This window comes from Bos mutus, chromosome 6 (genome assembly GCF_027580195.1).
Source record: "Bos mutus isolate GX-2022 chromosome 6, NWIPB_WYAK_1.1, whole genome shotgun sequence".
Classification (NCBI taxonomy): Eukaryota; Metazoa; Chordata; class Mammalia; order Artiodactyla; family Bovidae; genus Bos; species Bos mutus.
The window spans coordinates 81,870,469-81,892,069 of record NC_091622.1 but is presented as its reverse complement, the minus strand read 5'-3'; positions in this window follow the sequence as shown (position 1 = coordinate 81,892,069).

The following is a 21,601-nucleotide window of genomic DNA, read 5'->3' as shown; positions in this document are numbered from 1 at the left end:
TAACAATAACACAATAATACTGGGAGACTTTAATACCCCACTCACACCTACGGATAGATCAACTAAACAGAAAATTAACAAGGAAACACAAACTTTAAATGATACAATAGACCAGTTAGACCTAATTGATATCTATAGGACATTTCATCCCAAAACAATGAATTTCACCTTTTTTCAAGCGCACATGGAACCTTCTCCAGGATAGATCACATCCTGGGCCATAAATCTAGGCTTGGTAAATTCAGAAAAATTGAAATCATTCCAAGCATCTTTTCTGACCACAATGCAGCAAGATTAGATCTCAATTATAGGAGAAAAACTATTAAAAATTCCAACATATGGAGGCTGAACAACATGCTGCTGAATAACCAACAAATCACAGAAGAAATCAAAAAAGAAATCCAAATTTGCATAGAAACTAATGAAAATGAAAACACAACAACCCAAAACCTGTGGGACACTGTAAAAGCAGTCCTAAGGGGAAAGTTCATAGCAATACAGGCATACCTCAAGAAACAAGAAAAAAGTCAAATAAATAATCTAACTCTACACCTAAAGCAACTAGAAAAGGAAGAAATGAAGAACCCCAGGGTTAGTAGAAGGAAAGAAATCTTAAAAATTAGGGCAGAAATAAATGCAAAAGAAACAAAAGAGACCATAGAAAAAAATCAACAAAGCCAAAAGCTGGTTCTTTGAAAGGATAAATAAGATTGACAAACCATTAGCCAGACTCATCAAGAAACAAAGGGAGAAAAATCAAATCAATAAAATTAGAAATGAAAATGGAGAGATCACAACAGACAAAACAGAAATACAAAGAATAATAAGAGAATACTATCAGCAATTATATGGCAATAAAATGGACAACGTGGAAGAAATGGAAGAACTCTTAGAAAAGTACAACTTTCCAAAACTGGACCAGGAAGAAATAGAAAATCTTAACAGACCCATCACAAGCATGCAAATTGAAACTGTAATCAGAAATCTTCCAGCAAACAAAAGTCCAGGTCCAGACGGCTTCACAGCTGAATTCTACCAAATATTTAGAGAAGAGCTAACACCTATCCTACTCAAACTCTTTCAGAAAATTGCAGAGGAAGGTAAACTTCCAAACTCATTCTATGAGGCCACCATCACCCTAATACCAAAACCTGACAAAGATGCCAGGAAAAAAGAAAACTACAGGCCAATATCACTGATGAACATAGATGCAAAAGTCCTTAACAAAATTCTAGCAATCAGAATCCAACAACACATTAAAAAGATCATACACCATGATCAAGTGGGCTTTATCCCAGGGATGCAAGGATTCTTCAATATCCGCAAATCAATCAATGTAATACACCACATTAACAAATTGAAAAATAAAAACCATATGATTATCTCAATAGATGCAGAGAAAGCCTTTGACAAAATTCAACATCCATTTATGATAAAAACTCTCCAGAAAGCAGGAATAGAAGGAGCATACCTAACATAATAAAAGCTATATATGACAAACCCACAGCAAACATTATCCTCAATGGTGAAAAATTGAAAGCATTTCCTCTAAAGTCAGGAACAAGACAAGGGTGCCTACTTTCACCATTACTATTCAACATAGTTTTGGAAGTTTTGGCCACAGCAATCAGAGCAGAAAAAGGAATAAAAGGAATCCAAATTGGAAAAGAAGAAATAAAACTCTCACTGTTTGCAGATGACATGATCCTCTACATAGAAAACCCTAAAGACTCAACCAGAAAATTACTAGAACTAATCAATGATTATAGTAAAGTTGCAGGATATAAAATCAACACACAGAAATCCTTGCATTCCTATACACATAATGAGAAAACAGAAAGAGAAATTAAGGAAACAAGTCCATTCACCATTGCAATGAAAAGAATAAAATACTTAGGAATATATCTACCTAAAGAAACTAAAGACCTATATATAGAAAACTATAAAACACTGGTGAAAGAAATCAAAGAGGACACTAATAGATGGAGAAATATACCATGTTCATGGATTGGAAGAATCAATATAGTGAAAATGAGTATACTACCCAAAGCAAGTTATAGATTCAGTGCAATCCCTATCAAGCTACCAACAGTATTCTTCACAGAGCTAGAACAAATAATTTCACAATTTGTATGGAAATACAAAAAATCTCGACTAGCCACAGCTATCTTGAGAAAGAACAATGAAACTGGAGGAATCAACCTGCCTGACTTCAGGCTCTACTACAAAGCCACAGTCATCAAGACAGTATGGTACTGGCACAAAGACAGAAATATAGATCAACGGAAGAAAATAGAAAGCCCAGAGATAAATCCGCGCACATATGGACACCTTATCTTTGACAAAGGAGGCAAGAATATACAATGGATTAAAGACAATCTCTTTAACAAGTGGTGCTGGGAAAACTGGTCAACCACTTGTAAAAGAATGAAACTAGAGCACTTTCTAACACCATACACAAAAATAAACTCAAAGTGGATTAAAGATCTAAACATAAGACCAGAAACTATAAAACTCCTAGAGGAGAACATAGGCAAAACACTCTCCAACATACATCACAGCAGGATCTTCTATGACCCACCTCCCAGAATATTGGACATAAAAGCAAAAATAAACAAATGGGACCTAATTAAACTTAAAAGCTTCTGCACAACAAAGGAAACTCTAAACAAGGTGAAAAGACAGTCTTCAGAATGGGAGAATTAATAGCAAATGAAGCAACAGACAAACAACTAATCTCAAAAATATACAAGCAACTCCTACAGCTCAATTCCAGAAAAATAAATGACCCAATCAAAAAATGGGCAAAAGAACTAAATAGACATTTCTCCAAAGAAGACATGCATATGGCTAACAAACACATGAAAAGATGCTCAACATCACTCATTATCAGAGAAATGCAAATCAAAACCAGGGTGAGGTACCATTTCACACCAGTCAGAATGGTGGCGATCCAAAAGTCTACAAGCAATAAATGCTGGAGAGGGTGTGGAGAAAAAGGAACCCTCTTGCACTGTTGGTAGGAATGCAAACTAATATAGCCACTATGGAGAACAGTGTGGAGATTCCTTAAAAAACTGGAAATAGAACTGCCTTATGATCCAGCAATCCCACTGCTGGGCATACACACTGAGGAAACCAGAATTGGAGGAGACACATGTACCCCAATGTTCATTGCAGCACTGTTTATAATAGCCAGGACATGGAAGCAACCTAGATGTCCATCAGCAGATGAATGGATAAGAAAGCAGTGGTATATATACACAGTGGAGTATTACTCAGCCACTAAAAAGAATACATTTGAATCAGTTCTAATGAGGTGGATGAAACTTGAGCCTATTATACAGAGTGAAGTAAACCAGAAAGAAAAACACCAATACAGTATACTAACACATATATATGGAACTTAGAAAGACGGTAACAATAACCCTGTATCAGATCACATCAGATCAGTTGCTCAGTCGTGTCCAACTCTTTGCAACCCCATGAATCACAGCACGCCAGGCCTCCCTGTCCATCACCAACTCCCGGAGTTCACTCAGACTCACGTCCATCGAGTCAGTTATGCCATCCAGCCATCTCATCCTCTGTAGTCCCCTTCTCCTCCTGCCCTCAATCCCTCCTAGCATCAGAGTCTTTTCCAATGAGTCAACTTTTCGCATGAGGTGGCCAAAGTACTGGAGTTTCAGCTTTAGCATCATTCCTTCCAAAGAAATCCCAGGGCTGATCTCCTTTAGAATGGACTTGTTGGATCTCCTTGCAGTCCAAGGGACTCTCAAGAGTCTTCTCCAACACCACAGTTCAAAAGCATCAATTCTTTGGTGCTCAGCCTTCTTCACAGTCCAACTCTCACATCCATACATGACCACTGGAAAAACAGTAGCCTTGACTAGACAAACTTTTGTTGGCAAAGTAATGTCTCTGCTTTTGAATATGCTATCTAGGTTGGTCATAACTTTCCTTCCAAGGAGTAAGCGTCTTTTAATTTCATGGCTGCAGTAACCTTGTATATGAGACAGCAAAAGAGAAACTGATGTATAGAACAGTCTTTTGGGCTCTGTGGGAGAGGGAGAGGGTGAGATGATTTGGGAGAATGGCATTGAAATATGTATAATATCATATATGAAACGAGTCGCCAGTCCAGGTTCGGTGCATGACACTGGATGCTTGGGGACGACCCAGAGGGATGGTATGGGGAGTGAGGAGGGAGGAGGGTTCAGGATGGGAAACACGTGTATTCCTGTGGCAGATTCATTTTGATATATGGCAAAACCAAAACAATATTGTAAAGTTAAATAAAATAAAATTAAAAAAATAAAATATGTCTATTGCTGATTTAATACAAAAGTGGTAGTTTTTCCTGGATAACTAAGAAATGCAAAAAAATAAAAAAGACTACCTAAAAAATGAAGAAGTGAAACAAGATAAAATTAATATTCTATAGCTTTAAATTTTATGATTTATGATTGAAAGACAGCTTAACTAAGCGACTTCACTTTTACTTTCCACTTTCATGCATTGTAGAAGGAAATGGCAACCCACTCCAGTGTTCTTGCCTGGGGAATCCCAGGGATGGCTGAGCCTGGTGGGCTGCCGTCTATGGGGTCACACAGAGTAGGACATGACTGAAGCTACTTAACAGCAGCAACATATGCTCTACAAAGATGTCCAATATTGGAAACTGGAGGTCAATATTCAGTGGAAGCAAATTAAAGAACTTAAATGTCATAAACACTAAATATCTCTTCATAATTTTTTTAGAAATTGATAAAAGGGAATTGGGGGCTCTGGCAAATAAAGAATAGCCCCATTCCTCCCAGGTCATCCTTCTTACAGCTGAAATACCCTGCACATAACACAGCAAGTAAACACAGAAAGACCCTAGAAGGTGAAGAGGGTAAACTACCTAAGGACCTTAGGACTTGAGGGAGACAGAGTGGCCAATCCATGGGTTTTCTATTGCCTGCCCTACATTGTGGGCATGGTGCATGAAATCATGAACTAAGAATTACCAAAAGGCAACCAAAATGTTACTACTATATGATTCCATATATATAACACCTTTGAAAAGATAAAACTATAGAAATGAATAAATGATTGGTTCTCAAGCTAGGATTAGGGACACTGGCAGGTGGGAAGGAGGAGGATGTAGTTATAAATGGGACAGAAGGGATCTTTATGGTGATAGATGTATTGTCTTCAATTTGGGTACAACTACATGTGTAATAAAACTGTAGAGAAATAAAGTCATACATCAGGCTTCCCTGGTGGCTCAGTGATAAAGAATCCATCTGCAATGTACCAGATGCAGGAGATGCAGGTTCAATCCCTGGGTCAGGAAGATCCCCTGGAGGAGGTCATGGCAACCCACTCCAGTATTCTTGCCCAGGAAAATCTCATGGACATAGGAGGCTTGCAAGCTACCAGTCCATGGAGTTGCAGAGTCAGGCATGATTGAAGTGACTGAGCATGCAAGCAAATGTATACATGCCTGAAGAAGTGAAGTGAAGTAAAGTCCCTCAATCGTGTCTGACTCTTTGCGACCCCATAGATTGCAGCCTGCCAGGCTCCTCTGTCCATGGGATTTTCCAGGCAATAGTACTGGAGTAGATTGCCATTTCCTTCTCCAGGGTATCTTCCCAACCCAGGGCTCGAACTCGGGTCTCCCGCATTGTAGACAGACGCTTTACCATCTGAGCCACCAGGGAAATCCATGCCTACATGTACAAATTAGTGCAACTAACTCAAGAAATCTGAATAAGATATGTGGACATTCTCACTGTCAAAATCTTAATTGTTATATTGTGCTATAGTTTGCAAGATGATACCTTTGAAGAAATTGGATAAAGGGTACACAATATCTTGCTTACTTGTTTTTTTTTTTTTTTTGAATCTACAATGATTTCTAAGTAAAAAATTTAAAAGTTAATTTTTATGTTCCTTAGTAAGAAATGTGTAGAGCAATTTTTAATACAGATTTTAAAACTAAAATTAATATAATACAAATGTCTACCTTATGTACATCTTCTCAGTGGGCTAAACTTTAAAATTTCTGACAGGAAACATTACCTTAAAAAACATTTCATTCTATACTTAATATTATCTGAATGAAAAGTTTCCTTTGTGCAGCATTATTCTACTTTATTCTAATATCAAAAATACACAAAATATTCCAAATTCTCTTTTAGTTAATCTTAAGATCAAGCTCCCCCATTTAATTCATATTCCATTAATAAGATACAATTTATTGATCCTTCATTAGGCAGTTTGAACCCCTTTGATAATGCTTTTATTTATTTCTATTTTTTAAATATGAATTCAAAATTCCACATGATATACTGATTAAAATTAACAATTTAAATATTGCAGAAGAAAACACTAGTCAATCTTAAAATAAACAGAAAGAGAAAACATCCAGTATTAAGAAAATATTGAAAACAAAATTTTAAAAATTAAAAAGATTATTAATAAACAATGGTAAAACTTCAAGCTATCTAATATACATGTGTTAGAATTCCTAAAGGAATAAAAAGGAACAGAAAAAATATTTGAAGGTTAAAAACAATTATTTGAATTATCTTCAAATTTGATAAAAATAAAAACAAACTGATTCAATAATTCAAGTTCAAAAAGTATAAACCCCAGTCACAAAATACCAAAAGAAAACTATACCAAAATGCACCATAATCAAGTTGCTCAAAACCAGTGATAATAAGAAGAACTTACAGGCAACAGAGTAAAACAAATTTTACAAAAGAAAAAAAAAAAAAAAAACTATATATAGTTTTTTTTTTTTTTGCAGAAATGATGTGAGATGAGAATGGAGTAACATTTCTCAAGTACTGAATGTATAATTTAACTATCTAGAAGTCTATTCCAGTTAACATACATTTAAAAAATCATAGGCGAAGTACTTTTCAGACAGAAAAAAGCTGAAATAGTACACTACCTAAACAGTCATAAGAAACAGAGAAATGTCTTCAGACACGAGTAAAGTTATATCACAGAGAAATATGAATCAACATACAAAAATACATAGCACCAGAAATGTTAATTTCTTAGGTAAGTACATATATTTCTTATCATATAAATCTCCTTAAAAGACAGCTAAGCATTGAATAAAAAGAATAGTATATTATAATATATATACAGATAAAATATATGACAACAGTAGAATAAGAGCTGGGAAGAAAGATGTGAAATTATATTAGCTTAAGTTTTTAAATGATGTATAAAGTGGTACACAGAAATAGATACCTTCCTCAACAAAATATGAGAAAATTAAGGAGATATCCATGGCCAAGGTCAGAAAAACCCTAGTAAGACCATAGGCATTGGAGTGGTTGGGAGGAGATACCCCACATCCAGGGGCAAAGGAGAAGCCCCAGCAAGATGGTAGGAGGGGTGAATTTGCATTTAGGATCAAACCCCATTCCTGCCAAAGGCACTCATAGGGCTCAAACAAACCTTGTGCGTACCAGGACCCAGGGACCCCACAGATACTGGGACAGAACTGTGTTTGAGCATCTCCTGTGGAGGTACGGGTTAGCAGTGGTCTGCCGCAGGGACAGGGGCTCTGGGTGTGGGTACAGCATAAGTCCCCTTGGAGGAGGTCATCATTAACCCCACTATAGAGCTGCCAGAACTTACATAGGACTGGGAAATAGACTCATGGAGAGCACAACAAAATCTTGTGCACCAGGACCCAGGACAAAGGAACAGTGACCCCCCAGGAGACATGCCTGTGGGTGTCTGGGAGTCTCCAGTGAAGGCTTGGGTCAGTGGTGGCCTGCTGTGGGGTTGGGGCCACAGACTGCAGCAGTACATGCCTGGGATCTTTTGAGGGAGGTCACCATTATCTTCATTACATCCACCATAGTTTGGCCCCAGGTAAATAGGAAGGGAACAGAGCTCCACCCTTCAACATAAAATTGGATTAAAGATTTACTGAGCATGGCCCTGCCCATCAGAACAAGACCCAGTATCCCACTCAGTCAGTCTTTCCCATCAGGAACTTTTTCATAAGTCACTTATCCTTCTCCATCAGAGGACAGACAGACTGAAAAGCACCATCACAGAAAACTAACCAATCTGATCACATAGACCACAGCCTTGTCTAACTCAATGAAATTATGAGCCATGCCCTGTAGGGCCACCCAAGATGGACGGGTCATGGTGGAGAGTTCTGACAAAATGTGGTTCACTGGAGAAGGGAATGGCAAACCACTTCGATATTCCTGCCTTCAGAACCCATGAACAGTATGAAAAGGCAAGCAAATAGGACACTAAAAAATGAACCCCCCAGGATGGTAGGTGCCCAATATGCTATTGGAGATCAGTGGGGAAATAACTCCAGAAAGAATGAAGAGATGAAGCCAAAGCAAAAACAACACCCAGTTGTGGATATGACGGGTAATGGAAGCAGGCTCCAACTGTAAATAGCAATATTGCATAGAAACCTGGAATGTTAGGTCAATGAATTGAGGCAAATTGGAAGTAGTCAAACAGGAGATGGCAAGAGTGAACGTTGACATTTTAGGAATCAGTGAGCTAAAACGGACTGAAATAGGTGAATTTAACTCAGATGACCATTATATCTACGACTGTGGGCAAGAATCCCTTAGAAGAAATGGAGTAGCCATCATAGTCAACAAAAGACTCCAAAATGCAGTAACTGGATGCAGTCTCAAAAACAACAGAATGATCTCTGTTCGTTTCCAAGGCAAACCATTCTATATTACGGTAATCCAAGTCTATGCTCTGGCCAGTAATGCTGAAGAAGCTGAAGTTAAACGGCTCTATGAAGACTTACAAGACCTTCTATAATTAACATCCAAAAAAGATGTTCTTTTCATTATAAGGGACTGGAATGCAAAAGGAGGAAGTCAAGAAACACCTGGGGTAACAGGCAAATTTGGCCTTGGAGTACAGAATGAAGCAGGGCAAAGGAAAATAGAGTTCTGCCAAGAGAACACACTGGTCTTACCAAACACCCTCTTCCAAACACACAAGAAGACTCTACACTTGGACATCACCAGATGGTCAACACTGAAATCTGATTGATTATATTCTTTGCAGCCAAAGATGGAGAAGCTCTATACAGTCAGCAAAAACAAGAGGGAGCTGCCTGTGGCTCAGATCATGAACTCCTTATGGTCAAATTGAGACTTAAATTGAAGAAAGTAGGGAAAACGACTAGACCATTTAGGTATGACCTAAATCAAATCCCAAATGATTATACAAAGGAAGAGAGAAATAGATTTAAGGGACTATACCTGATAGAGTGCATTATGAACTACAGATGGAAGTTTGTGACATTGTATAGGATAGAGATCAAGATATTCCGCAAGAAAAAGAAATGCAGAAAAGCAAAATGGCTGTCTGAGGAGGCCTTACAAATAGCTGTGAAAAGAAGAGAAGACAAAAGCAAAGGAGAAAAGGAAAGATATACCCATTTGAATGAAGAATTCCAAAGAATAGCAAGAAGAGATAAGAAAGCCTTCCTCAGTGATCAGTGCAAAGAAATAGAGGAAACCATTACAATGGGAAAGACTAGTGATCTCTCCAAGAAAATTAGAGATACCAAGGGAACATTTCATGCAAAGATGAGCACAATAAAGGACAGAAATGGTAGTGAAGTAACAGAAGCAAAAGATATTAAGCACAGGTGGCAAGAATTCACAGAAGGACTGTACAAAACAGATCTTCATGACCTAGATAATCACAATGGTGTGATCACTCACTTAGAGCCAGACATCCTAGGATGTGAAGTCAAGTGGGCCTAGGAAGCATCACTATGAACAAGTTAGTGGAAATGATAGAATTCCAGTTAGCTATTTTAAATCCTAAAAGATGATGCTGTAAAACTGCTGCACTCAATATGCCAGCAAATTTATAAAACTTAGCAGTGGCCAAAGCACTGCAAAATGTCAGTTTTCATTCCAATCCCAAAGAAAAGCAATGCCAAAGAATGATCAAACTACCACACAATTACACTCATCTCACATGCTAGTAAAGTAATGCTCAAAATTCTCCAAGCCAGGCTTCAGCAATACGTGAACTGTGACCTTCCAGATGTTCAAGCTTGATTTAGAAAAGGCAGAGGAACCAGAGATCAAATTGCCAACATCTGCTGGATCATCAAAAAGGCAAAAGAGTTCCAGAAAAACATCTATTTCTGCCTTATTGACTACACCCAAGCCTTTGACTTTGTGGATCACAATAAACTGTGGAAAATTCTGAAAGAGATGGGAATACCAGACCTTCTGACCTGCCTCTTGAGAAATCTGCCTGCAGGTCAGGAAGAAACAGTTTGAGCTGGACATGGAACAACAGACTGGTTCCAAATAGGAAGAGGAGTACATCAAGGCTGTATATTGTCACCCTGCTCATTTATCTTATATGCAAAGTACATCATGAAAAACTCTGGGCTGGATGAAGCACAAGCTGGAATCAAGATTGCTGGGAGAAATATCGATAACCTCAGATATGCAGATAACACGACCCTTACGGTAGAAAGTGAAGAAGAAATAAAGAGCCTCTTGATGATAGTGAAAGTTGAGAGTGAAAAAGGTGGCTTAAAAATCAACATTCAGAAAACTAAGATCATAGCATCGGGTCCCATAACTTCATGGCAAATAGATGGGGAAACAATGGAAATAGTCACAGACTTTATCTTTTTGGGCTCCAAAATCACTTTAGATGGTGACTGCAGCCATGAGAATTAAACATGCTTGCTCCTTGGAAGAAAAGTTATATTCAACTTAGACAGCATACTATAAGAGATATTATCTTACCAACTAAGGTCCATCTAGTCAAGGCTGTGGTTTTTCCAGTAGTTATGCATGGATGTGAGAGTTGGACTATAAAGAAAGCTGAGAGCCCCTTGGATTGCAAGATGATCCAACCAGTTCATCCTAAAGGAAACCAACCCTGAATATTCATTGGAGGGACTGATATTGAAGCTGAAACTCCAATCCTTTGGCCACCTGATGAGAACAGCTGACTCATTTGAAAAGACCCTGATGCTGGGAAAGATTGAAGGCAGGAGTTGAATGGGAAAACAGAGCATGAGATTGTTGGATGGCATCACCGAGTCAGTGGACCTGATTTTGAGTAAGTTCCAGGGATGGTGATGGACAGGGAGGTGTGGTGTGCTGCATCCAATGAGGTTGCAAAGAGTCAGACACGACTGAGCCTGAACAGAACTGAACTCAAATCCAACAATACACTAAAAGGATCATACATCATGATCATGAGGGGTTTATCCCAGGGATGCAAGGATTTTTCAATGTCTATAAGTTAATGAATATGATACAGCATATTACCAAATTAAAGAGTAGAACCCATATGAAAATCTCAATAGATGCAGAAAAAGGTTTTGATAAAATACAACATTTATTTATGATTCAAATTCTCCAAAAGTGTGCATAGAGTTAACATACCGTACATAAAAAAGGCCACATATGACAAACTCAGAACTAATATACCCAATGGTGAAAAGCTGAATCCATTCCTTCAAAGATCAAGAACAATACCAGAAGGCCCACTGTCACCACTTCTATTCAACATAATTTTGGAAGTCCTAAGCACAACAATCGGAGAAGAAAAAGATATTACAGGAATCCAAATTGGAAAGCATGAAGTAAAACTGTCACTGCTTGCAAATGACATGATGCTGTACATAGAAAATCTTAAGGATGCAACCAGAAAACTTTGAGAGCTCATCTACGAATTTGGTAAAACTGCAAGATATGAATTTAATACACAGAAATCTGCTGCATTTCTATTCATTAGCAACAAACTACCAGAAAGAGAAATTAAACAAACAATCCCATTTACCATCACATAAAAAATAAATAAAACAAAATAAAATAAAATACCTATGAATAAACTACTTAAGGAGGCAAAAGACCACTACTTTTAAATTTATAAGACACTGATGAAAAAATTGAAGGCATAAATTGATGAAAAGATTATACTATACTCTTGGATTGAAAGGTTCAATACTATTAAAATGACCACAATAACGAAGGTAATCTACAGATTCAATGCAAACTCTATCAAATTAGCAATGGAATTTTCACAGAAGTTGAACAAAATTTTTGTTAGTTTCAATTGACACACAAAAGACCTCCAAAAGTCAAAACAATCTCGAGAAAGAAGAACTGAGTGGGAGGAAATGAATTCTTTGAATTCAGACTATACTACAACGCTACAGTCATCAAAGCAGTATGGTAAGCAGAACATATTAAGTAGAAGTGGTAAGAATATACAGAAGAATTGTACAAAAAAGATCTTCACGACCAAGATAATCACGATGGTGTGATCACTCACCTAAGGCCAGACATCCTGGAATGTGAAGTCAAGTGGGTCTTAGAAAGCATCACTACGAACAAAGCTAGTGGAGATGATGGAATTCCACTTGACCTATTTCAAACCCTGAAAGATGATGCTGTGAAAGTGTTGCACTCAGTATGCAGCAAATCTGGAAAACTCAGCAGTGGCCACAGGACTGGAAAAGGTCAGTTTTCATTCCAATCCCAAAGAAAGGCAATGCCAAAGAATGCTCAAACAACCGCACAGTTGCACTCATCTCACACGCTAGTAAAGTAATGCTCAAAATTCTCCAAGCCAGGTTTCAACAATATGTGAACCGTGACCTTCCAGATGTTCAAGCTGGTTTTAGAAAGGCAAAGGAACCAGAGATCAAATTTCCAACATCCTCTGGATAATGGAAAAAGCAAGAGAGTTCCAGAAGAACATCTATGTCTGCTTTAATGACTATGCCAAAACCTTTGACTGTGTGAATCACAATAAACTGTGGAAAATTCTTCAAGAGATGGGAATACCAGACCTCCTGACGTACTTTTTAAGAAACATATATGCAGGTCAGTAAGCAACAGTTAGAACTGGACATGGAACAATAGACTGGTTCCAAATAGGATAAGGAGTATGTCAAGGCTGTATATTGTCACCCTGCTTATTTAACTTCTATGCAGAGTACACCATGAGAAACGCTGGGCAGGAAGAAACACAAGCTGGAATCAAGAATGCTGGGGAAAATATCAATAACCTCAGATATGCAGATGACACCACCCTTATGGCAGAAAGTGAAGAGGAACTAAAAAGCCTCTTGAGGAAAGTGAAAGTGGAGAGGGAAAAAGTTGGCTTAAAGCTCAACGTTCAGAAAACGAAGACCATGGCATCTGGTCCCATCACTCAATGGGAAATAGATGTGGAAACAGTGGAAAGTGTCAGACTTTATTTTTTGGGGCTCCAAAATCACTGCAGATGGTGATTGCAGCCATGAAATTAAAAGGCGCTTACTCCTTGGAAGAAAAGTTATGAGCAACCTAGATAGCATATTGAAAAGCAGAGACATTACTTTGCCAACAAAGTCCATCTAGTCAAGGCTACTGTTTTTCCAGTGGTCATGTATGGATGTTAGAGTTGGACTGTGAAGAAAGCTGAGCATCAAAGAATTGATGCTTTTGAACTGGGGTGTTGGAGAAGATTCTTGAGAGTCCCTTGGACTGCAAGGAGATTTAACCAGTCCATTCTGAAGGAGATCAGCCTGGGATTTCTTTGGAAGGAATGATGCTAAAGCTGAAACTCCAGTACTTTGGCCACCTCATGCAAAGAGCTGACTCATTGGAAAAGACTCTGATGCTGGGAGGGATTGGGGGCAGGAGGAGAAGGGGACAACAGAGGATGAGATGGCTGCATGGCATCACTGACTCGATAGACATGAGTCTGAGTGAACTCCGGGAGTTGATGATGGACAGAGAGTCCTCGTGTGCTGTGATTCATGGGGTCGCAGAGTCAGACACCGCTGAGTGACTGAACTGAACTGAACTGGCACAAAAACTGACATATAGATCAATGGAACAAAAGCCCAGAAATAACCCCATACACCACTTATGGTCAGTTGATCTACTACAAAGGAGGCAAGAATATACAGTGAATAAAAAACTGTCTGTTCAATAAGTGGTGCTGAGAAAACTGGACTTTAGAACACTCTCAACAATGTGTACAAAAAATAAATTCCAAATGGATTAAACACCTAAATTTAAGCCTGGATACTATAAAACTTTTAGAGGAAAACATAGGCAGCACATGCTTTGACATAAATCACAGCAACATTTTTTTTGGAACTGTCACATAAAGGAAATAAAATCAAAAACAAACAAATAGAACCTAATTAAACATAAAAACTTTTGTATAGCAATGGAAATAGTGGCAAATTAAAGACAAGTTACTGAAAGGAAGAAAATTTGCAAATGGTATGACCTATAAGGGCTTAATTTCATGGCTGCAATCACCATCTCCAGTGATTTTGGAGCCATTGGAAGAAAAGTTATGACCAACCTAGATAGTATATTGAAAAGCAGAGATGTTACTTTGCCAACAAAGATCCGTCTAGTCAAGGCTATGGTTTTTCCAGTGGTCATGTATGGATATGAGAGTTGGACTGTGAAGAAACCTGAGCACCAAAGAATTGATGTTTCTGAACTGTGGTGTTGGAGAAGACTCTTGAGAGTCCCAAGGAAATCCAACCCATCCATTGTAAAGGAGATCAGTCCTGGGTATTCATTGGAATGAGTGATGTTGAAGCTGAAACTCCAGTACTTTGGCCACCTCATGCAAAGAATTGACTCATTGGAAAAGACCCTGATGCTGGGAGGGATTGAGGGCAGGAGACAAAGGGGACGACAGAGGATGAGAATGCTGGATGGCATCACTGACTCAATGGACGTGAGTCTGAGTGAACTCTGGGAGTTGGTGATGGACAGGGAGGCCTGGCGTGCTGTGATTCATGCAGTCAGAAAGAGCTGGACACAACTGAGTGACTGAACTGAACTGATAAGGGCTTAAAATTCAACATATATCAGTTCAGTTCAGTCGCTCAGTCATGTCCAACTCTTTTCAACCCCATGAATCGCAGCACGCCAGGCCTCCCTGTCCATCACCAACTCCCGGAGTTCACTCAGACTCATTTCCATCGAGTCAGTGATGCCATCCAGCCATCTCATCCTCTGGCGTCCCTTCTCCTCCTGCCCCCAACCCTTCCAGCATCAGAGTCTTTTCCAATGAGTCAACGCTTCGCATGAGGTGGCCAAAATACTGGAGTTTCAGGTTCAGCATCATTCGTTCCAAAGAAATCCCAGGGCTGATCTCCTTCAGAATGGACTGGTTGGATCTCCTTGTAGTCCAAGGGACTCTCAAGAGTCTTCTCCAACACCACAGTTCAAAAGTATCAATTCTTCGTCACTCAGCCTTCCTCACAGTCCAACTCTCACATCCATACATGGCCACAGGAAAAATCATAGCATTGACTAGACGAACCTTTGTTGGCAAAGTAATGTCTCTGCTTTTCAATATGCTATCTAGGTTGCTCATAACTTTTCTTCCAAGGAGTAAGCATCTTTTAATTTCATGGCTGCAGTCACCATCTGCAGTGATTTTGGAGCCCAAAAATATAAAATCTGACACTGTTTCCACTGTTTCCCCATCTATTTCCCATGAAGTGAAGGGACCAGATGCCATGATCTTTGTTTTCTGAATGTTGAGCTTTAAGCCAACTTTTTCCCTCTCCACTTTCACTTTCCTCAAGAGGCTTTTGAGTTCCTCTTCACTTTCTGCCATAAGGGTGGTGTCATCTGCATATCTGAGGTTATTGATATTTCTCCCGGCAATCTTGATTCCAGCTTGTGTTTCTTCCTGCCCAAAGTTTCTCATGGTGTACTCTGCATAGAAGTTAAATAAGCAGGGTGACAATATACAGCCTTGACGTACTCCTTACCCTATTTGGAACCAGTCTGTTGTTCCATGTCCAGTTCTAACTGTTGCTTCTTGACTTGCATATAGTTTCTCAAGAGGCAGGTCAGGTGATCTTTATTCCCATCTGTTTCAAAATTTTCCAGTTTATTGTGATCCACACAAAGTTTTTGGCATAGTCAATAAAGAGACCTCTTGGACAATATTAAATATACCAACATCCACATTGTAGGAGTTATCAGAAGGAAAAGGGAAAGAGAAAGGGACTCAGAAAATAATGGAAGTGGAAGATTTTCTAGCAAAAACTACACCAACATGAGAAAGGAAACAAGTTCAGAAAGTGTAGAGAATCCCATACAGATGAACACAAGGAAGAACACAGAGAGACACATATTAATCAAATTGATAAAAATTAAACATGAAAAAATACTAAAAGCAATAAGGGAAAAGCAGCAAATAACACACAAGGGAATCCCCATAAGGCTATCAATTTATTTATCAGCAGAAACTCTGTAGACTAGAAGGGAATGGTATAATATGTTTCAAGTGTTGAAAGGCAAAAACTTCCACACAAGAATACTCTACCAAGCAAGATTCTAATGCATAGTTGATGGAAAAATTAAAAAGTATAAAGATAAGAAAAAGCTAAGAGAATTCAGTACCCCCAAACTAGCCTTACAACAAATTCTAAAGGACTTTCTCTGAGTGGAAAAGAGACTCACCACTTAAAACAAATTTGTGCATATAGAGACTGCTAAATCAAAACCTCATGGAGGCAGCACACTCCAAAACTATGAGAGATACATAAAAACAAAGAAAAAAATCAACCCAAGTACCATACTAAAAATGGTCATCAGACTGCAAGGGAAAAGAACAAAAGGGGAAGGGAAGAAAAAAGACCTACAAAAGTAAACCCAAAACAATTAAGAGGATGGCAATAGGAACATACATACAGATAATTACTCTAAATATAAATGGATTGAATGTTCCTACCAAGAGACGCAGACTGGCTGAATGGATACAAAAACAAGATATATATATATATATCCTGTCTATGACAGAACCATTTCAAACCTAGGGAAACATACAGACTGAAAGTGAAGGGATAAAAAAAGATCTCCCATGCAAATTGGAATCAAAAGAAAGTTGGCTCAGGAATACTCATATCAGACAAAATCAACTTTAAAATGAAGACTCTTGTTTTAAGGGACAAGGAAGAACATGCATAATGATAAAGAAATCAATCAAAGAAGAAGATATAATAATTGTAAACATATATGCAACCAACATAGCAGCACTTTAATATATAAGGCAAATGCTAACAGTCATAAAAGGGGAAATCAACAACAACACAATAATAGTGGGGAAATTTAATACCCACTTTCATCAATAGACAGATCATCCAGACAGAAAAATAAGGAAGACAAATAGCAGATGACTTATTAGACTAGATAGACTTAATCAATGTCTATAGGATATGCTATCTGAAAGCAGCAGAATATACTTTCCTCAAAGGTGCACATGGAACATTCTCCAGGAGACATCATATCTTGAGTCATGAATCAAGCCTTGGTAAATTTAAGAAAATTGAAATCATGAAATTAGAAATCAACAAGGAAAAAAATAGCAAAATCTAAACATGTGGAGGGTAAACAATATGTTATCAAACAACTAATGGATCACTGAAGAAATATAAATATTTAAATAAAAATACAAAAGGAAATATAAAAGAAAATAAAAAACAAAAGGAAATGTTACAAAAGGAAATAAAAAAATACAAATATGGAAACTCAGCAGTGACCACAGGACTGGAAAAGATCAGTTCTCATTCCAATACCAAAGAAAGGCAACGACAAAGAATGTTCAAACTACCACACAATTGCACTCATCTCACACACTAGCAAAGTAATGCTCAAAATTCTCCAAGCCATGCTTCAACAAACGTGAACCAAGAACTTCCAGATGTTCAAGCTGGATTTAGAAAAGGCGGAGGAACCAGAGATCAAATTGCCAACATAGGCTGGATCATTGAAAAGACAAAAGAGTTCCAGGAAAATACCTACTTCTTCTTTATTGACTATGCCAAACACTTTGACAGTGTGGATCACTACAAACTGTGGAAAATTTTTTAAGTTATGGGAATACCAGACCACTTCACCAGCCTCCTGGGAAATCTGTATGCAGGTCAAATAGCAACAGTTACAACCGAACATGGAACAATAGACTGGTTTCAAATTGGAAAAGGAGTACCACAAGGCTGTATATTGTCACCCTGCTAATTTAACTTACATGCAGAGTACATCATGAGAAATGCCAGACTGGATGAAACACATGTTGGAATCAAGATTGCCAGGAAAAATATCAATTAACCTCAGATATGCAGATTACATACATAAATCAATATGATATACCAAGTTAACACACTAAAGAATAAAAACCATATGATCATCCCAATAGATGCAGAAAAATTTTTTTTAAAAATTCAACACCCATTTATGATTAAAAAAAAAAAAAAACTTTCCAGAGAGTGGACATAGAGCAAATACAATGACAAACCCACAGGAAACATCATTCTCAATGGTAAAACACTAAAAGCATTTCTTCTAAGATCAAGAATTAGATAAGGATGTTTACTCTCACCACTTATATTCAACATAGTTTTGGATGTCCTGCAATCAGAGCAGGAAAAGAAATAATCCAATAATCAAAGTGGAAAAGTCACTATAGAAAACAATTTGGAGGTTCCTTAAATACCTAAATATAGAACTACCATATGATCCAGCAATCCCACTCCTTGGCGTATAGACAGAGAAAACTATAGTTCGAAAGGATACATGTACCCTAATGTTCATTGCAGCACTATTTATAATAGCCAGGACATGGAAGCAACATAGATGCCTATCAATAGACGGATGGATAAAGAAGATTTAGTACATACATACAATGGAATATTATTCATCCATAAAAAATTACAGAATAATGCCATTTGCAGCAACATGGATAGACCCTGAGAGCGTGCAGGTGGCACAGTGGTAAAGAATACACCTGCCAATGCAGGAGATACAAGAAATGTGGGTTCAGTACCTGGGTTTGGAAGATCCCTGAGAGTAGGTAGTAACAACCCACTCCAATATTCCTGCCCAGGAAATTCTAGGTACAGAGGAACCTTGGGGCTACAGCCCATGAGACTGAGCATGCACACACACACACACACACACAAGGATGGGATTTGAGATTGTCCTATTGAATGAAGTAAGTCAGAAAGAGAAGAAAAAATGCCGTATATCACTTATATCTAGAATCTTAAAAAATGTTATCAACAAGACTATTTACAAAACAGAAATTAATTCCTAGATATATAAAACAAATTTATGGCTATGAAGGCAAAAAGTAAGGAAAGATAAATTGGGGATTGGGGTTGACATATACACACTACTATATATAAAATAGATAACTAATAAGAACCTACTTTATAGCTTGGGATCCCTACTCAACACTCTGTAATGAATTATATGGAAATAGAATTTTTAAAAAAGTATATATATATATATATATGTACATGTATAACTAACCCATTTTGCTGTTTAGCATAAACAAACAACATTGTAAATCAGCTATACTCCAAAAGCAAAAATTGAAAATGAAAGGATAATAATGAGGAATTGTTTTTAACCCATCAGACTGACACAATTTCAAATGGATGGGAATATACACAACATGCAAGAGTATATCTTTAACATCAAAAGCAAATTTAAGTCACCAACTTGCTAACTTGATCTAGTTAACCACACATGATAAGAAATGACCCTTGAGTCTGGATGTAGGTTACAAAATACTTAGACAGTTATATGTTAACACAGAAATTGTAATCAAGACAGAAAAAGAATGAGAAAACAGACACAAAAACGCCTGTAATTTAAGCCTGCAAACACCAAGAAGAAATTTAACACCAGGAAAGTTAACATAATCCATAATCAGAATAGAAATTCACTCCATATGAAAATCATTTAATAGCTCTATCTAACAAAGATTTTAAAATAAGATATTAAAAATATTTGGTAGATTTATTAATAATATAGAATAGCTATCTTTAAAAGAACATATTATGAAACAAAAATAAAATATGAAAAAATCTATAAAAGTGAAATGCATAAATTTAAAAAGTAAATACTAAAATAAAAATACATATATAGGAAAACAATGAGATAAAAATAAGTTGGAAATCAGAAAATGGACCACACCTGATCAGAATAGAAAAGACAATGAGATAAAAACAAGAAGCAACATTTAAAACATCAAGGATAAATCAAGAATTCCCAATGGTAATCTAATATCAGTTCTTGATGAGAGAACAGAGAGAATTACTGTGAATCACATTTATAGAAACAATTGCTGAGAAATTTTAAAAATTTGGAAAAACAAGAGAACTCAGATGCAAAGTACTCTCCAAGTATAGGCTACATTAAAAATAAATCCACATGCAGACATATCAGTGAAATTTCAAAATATCAAAGAAAGCATCTGAAATTACCAAGGATAAATTTTACAAGTAAATAGTTACTGTCAGTCTTCATCAAGGAAAATAGCAGGATGGAGATAAAAATGTATTACCAATAACATGTTAAATAAATGACTCAATCTAAAATTTAATATCTAGCTATGCTTTCATTTACAACTGAGAATACAAGAAATAGGTCTTTATGTGTACAATAGTGAGTACATAGTGTAATGCCCTCAATATTAATAATAACAATAAACTACTAAAGAGTAGTCAATTCTAAAGGAAATCAACCGTGAACAGTCCATAGCATCACAAAGAGTTCAACACGACTTAGTGACTGAACAACAAAGAATTTAATTCAGCAAATAGAAGAGGAACCATGAGAGAAACTGTAGGATAGAACCACTGCTCAGGGTAGCAGTTGATATATTTTGTCAATGAATTGGATTGTTTTGAATGTAAAGTAATACTGTTCTTAATTGTGCTTGAAAATACATTAAAAATGATAAAATTATTGGACAGACTGTGCAATAAATATTTTGGCATTTTGATCCTAAAAGATAAATATGTTTAGGAATAATGTAGATTAATACTGATTTTTAAAAATTTAAACACTAAAGGGTAATCATTTTATATAAACATTTCAAAACAAAGATGCCAAAGACGTTTCACTTCGTTTAGATATCTTGATTTGTATGATACCAATTTGTTACAAATTTTTTGAAAATGTCTTTATTCTGGTAATTCCACATATATGGGTTTACTTTTTTTTCTTTCCTTATTTTTCGATTTATCATGCTTGATATACAACATGCGCCCTATAACTAATTCATGTATTTCAACATTTCTAGGAAATTATTAGCCATTATGTCTCAAAAGAGTCCTTCTACTATATATTTTTCTTCACTTCTGAGACTCTAATTGAATGTATATTACACTATACTTGTATTATGTATGTTTCTTGTTAATTTTTTTCTAGTTTTCCACTCTCATTTCTTTTTTGCTGAATTATTTTCTAGTCTTTGTTCCAATTTACTAATCTTCTCTTCAAATTTTGTTTCCTTTAAACACATTAAATATGTGTTTCACATGCTGTGTCATCCAAATATCGGACTTTCTGGCAGAGCTAACTAAATCAGCTATTTTCAAGAAAAAAAAAAAAAAACAGTTATGTGATTGACAATGATGGAAGTGTTGCTGTTATTTAGGCAGTTTCTTTACCATCTGAGCCACCAGGATTTCTCAAAATACCTATGGACTGCATATACTACCTGCTTTAGTATGCAGTGCTATGGAGACTTCTGAGATTCTAACTATTCA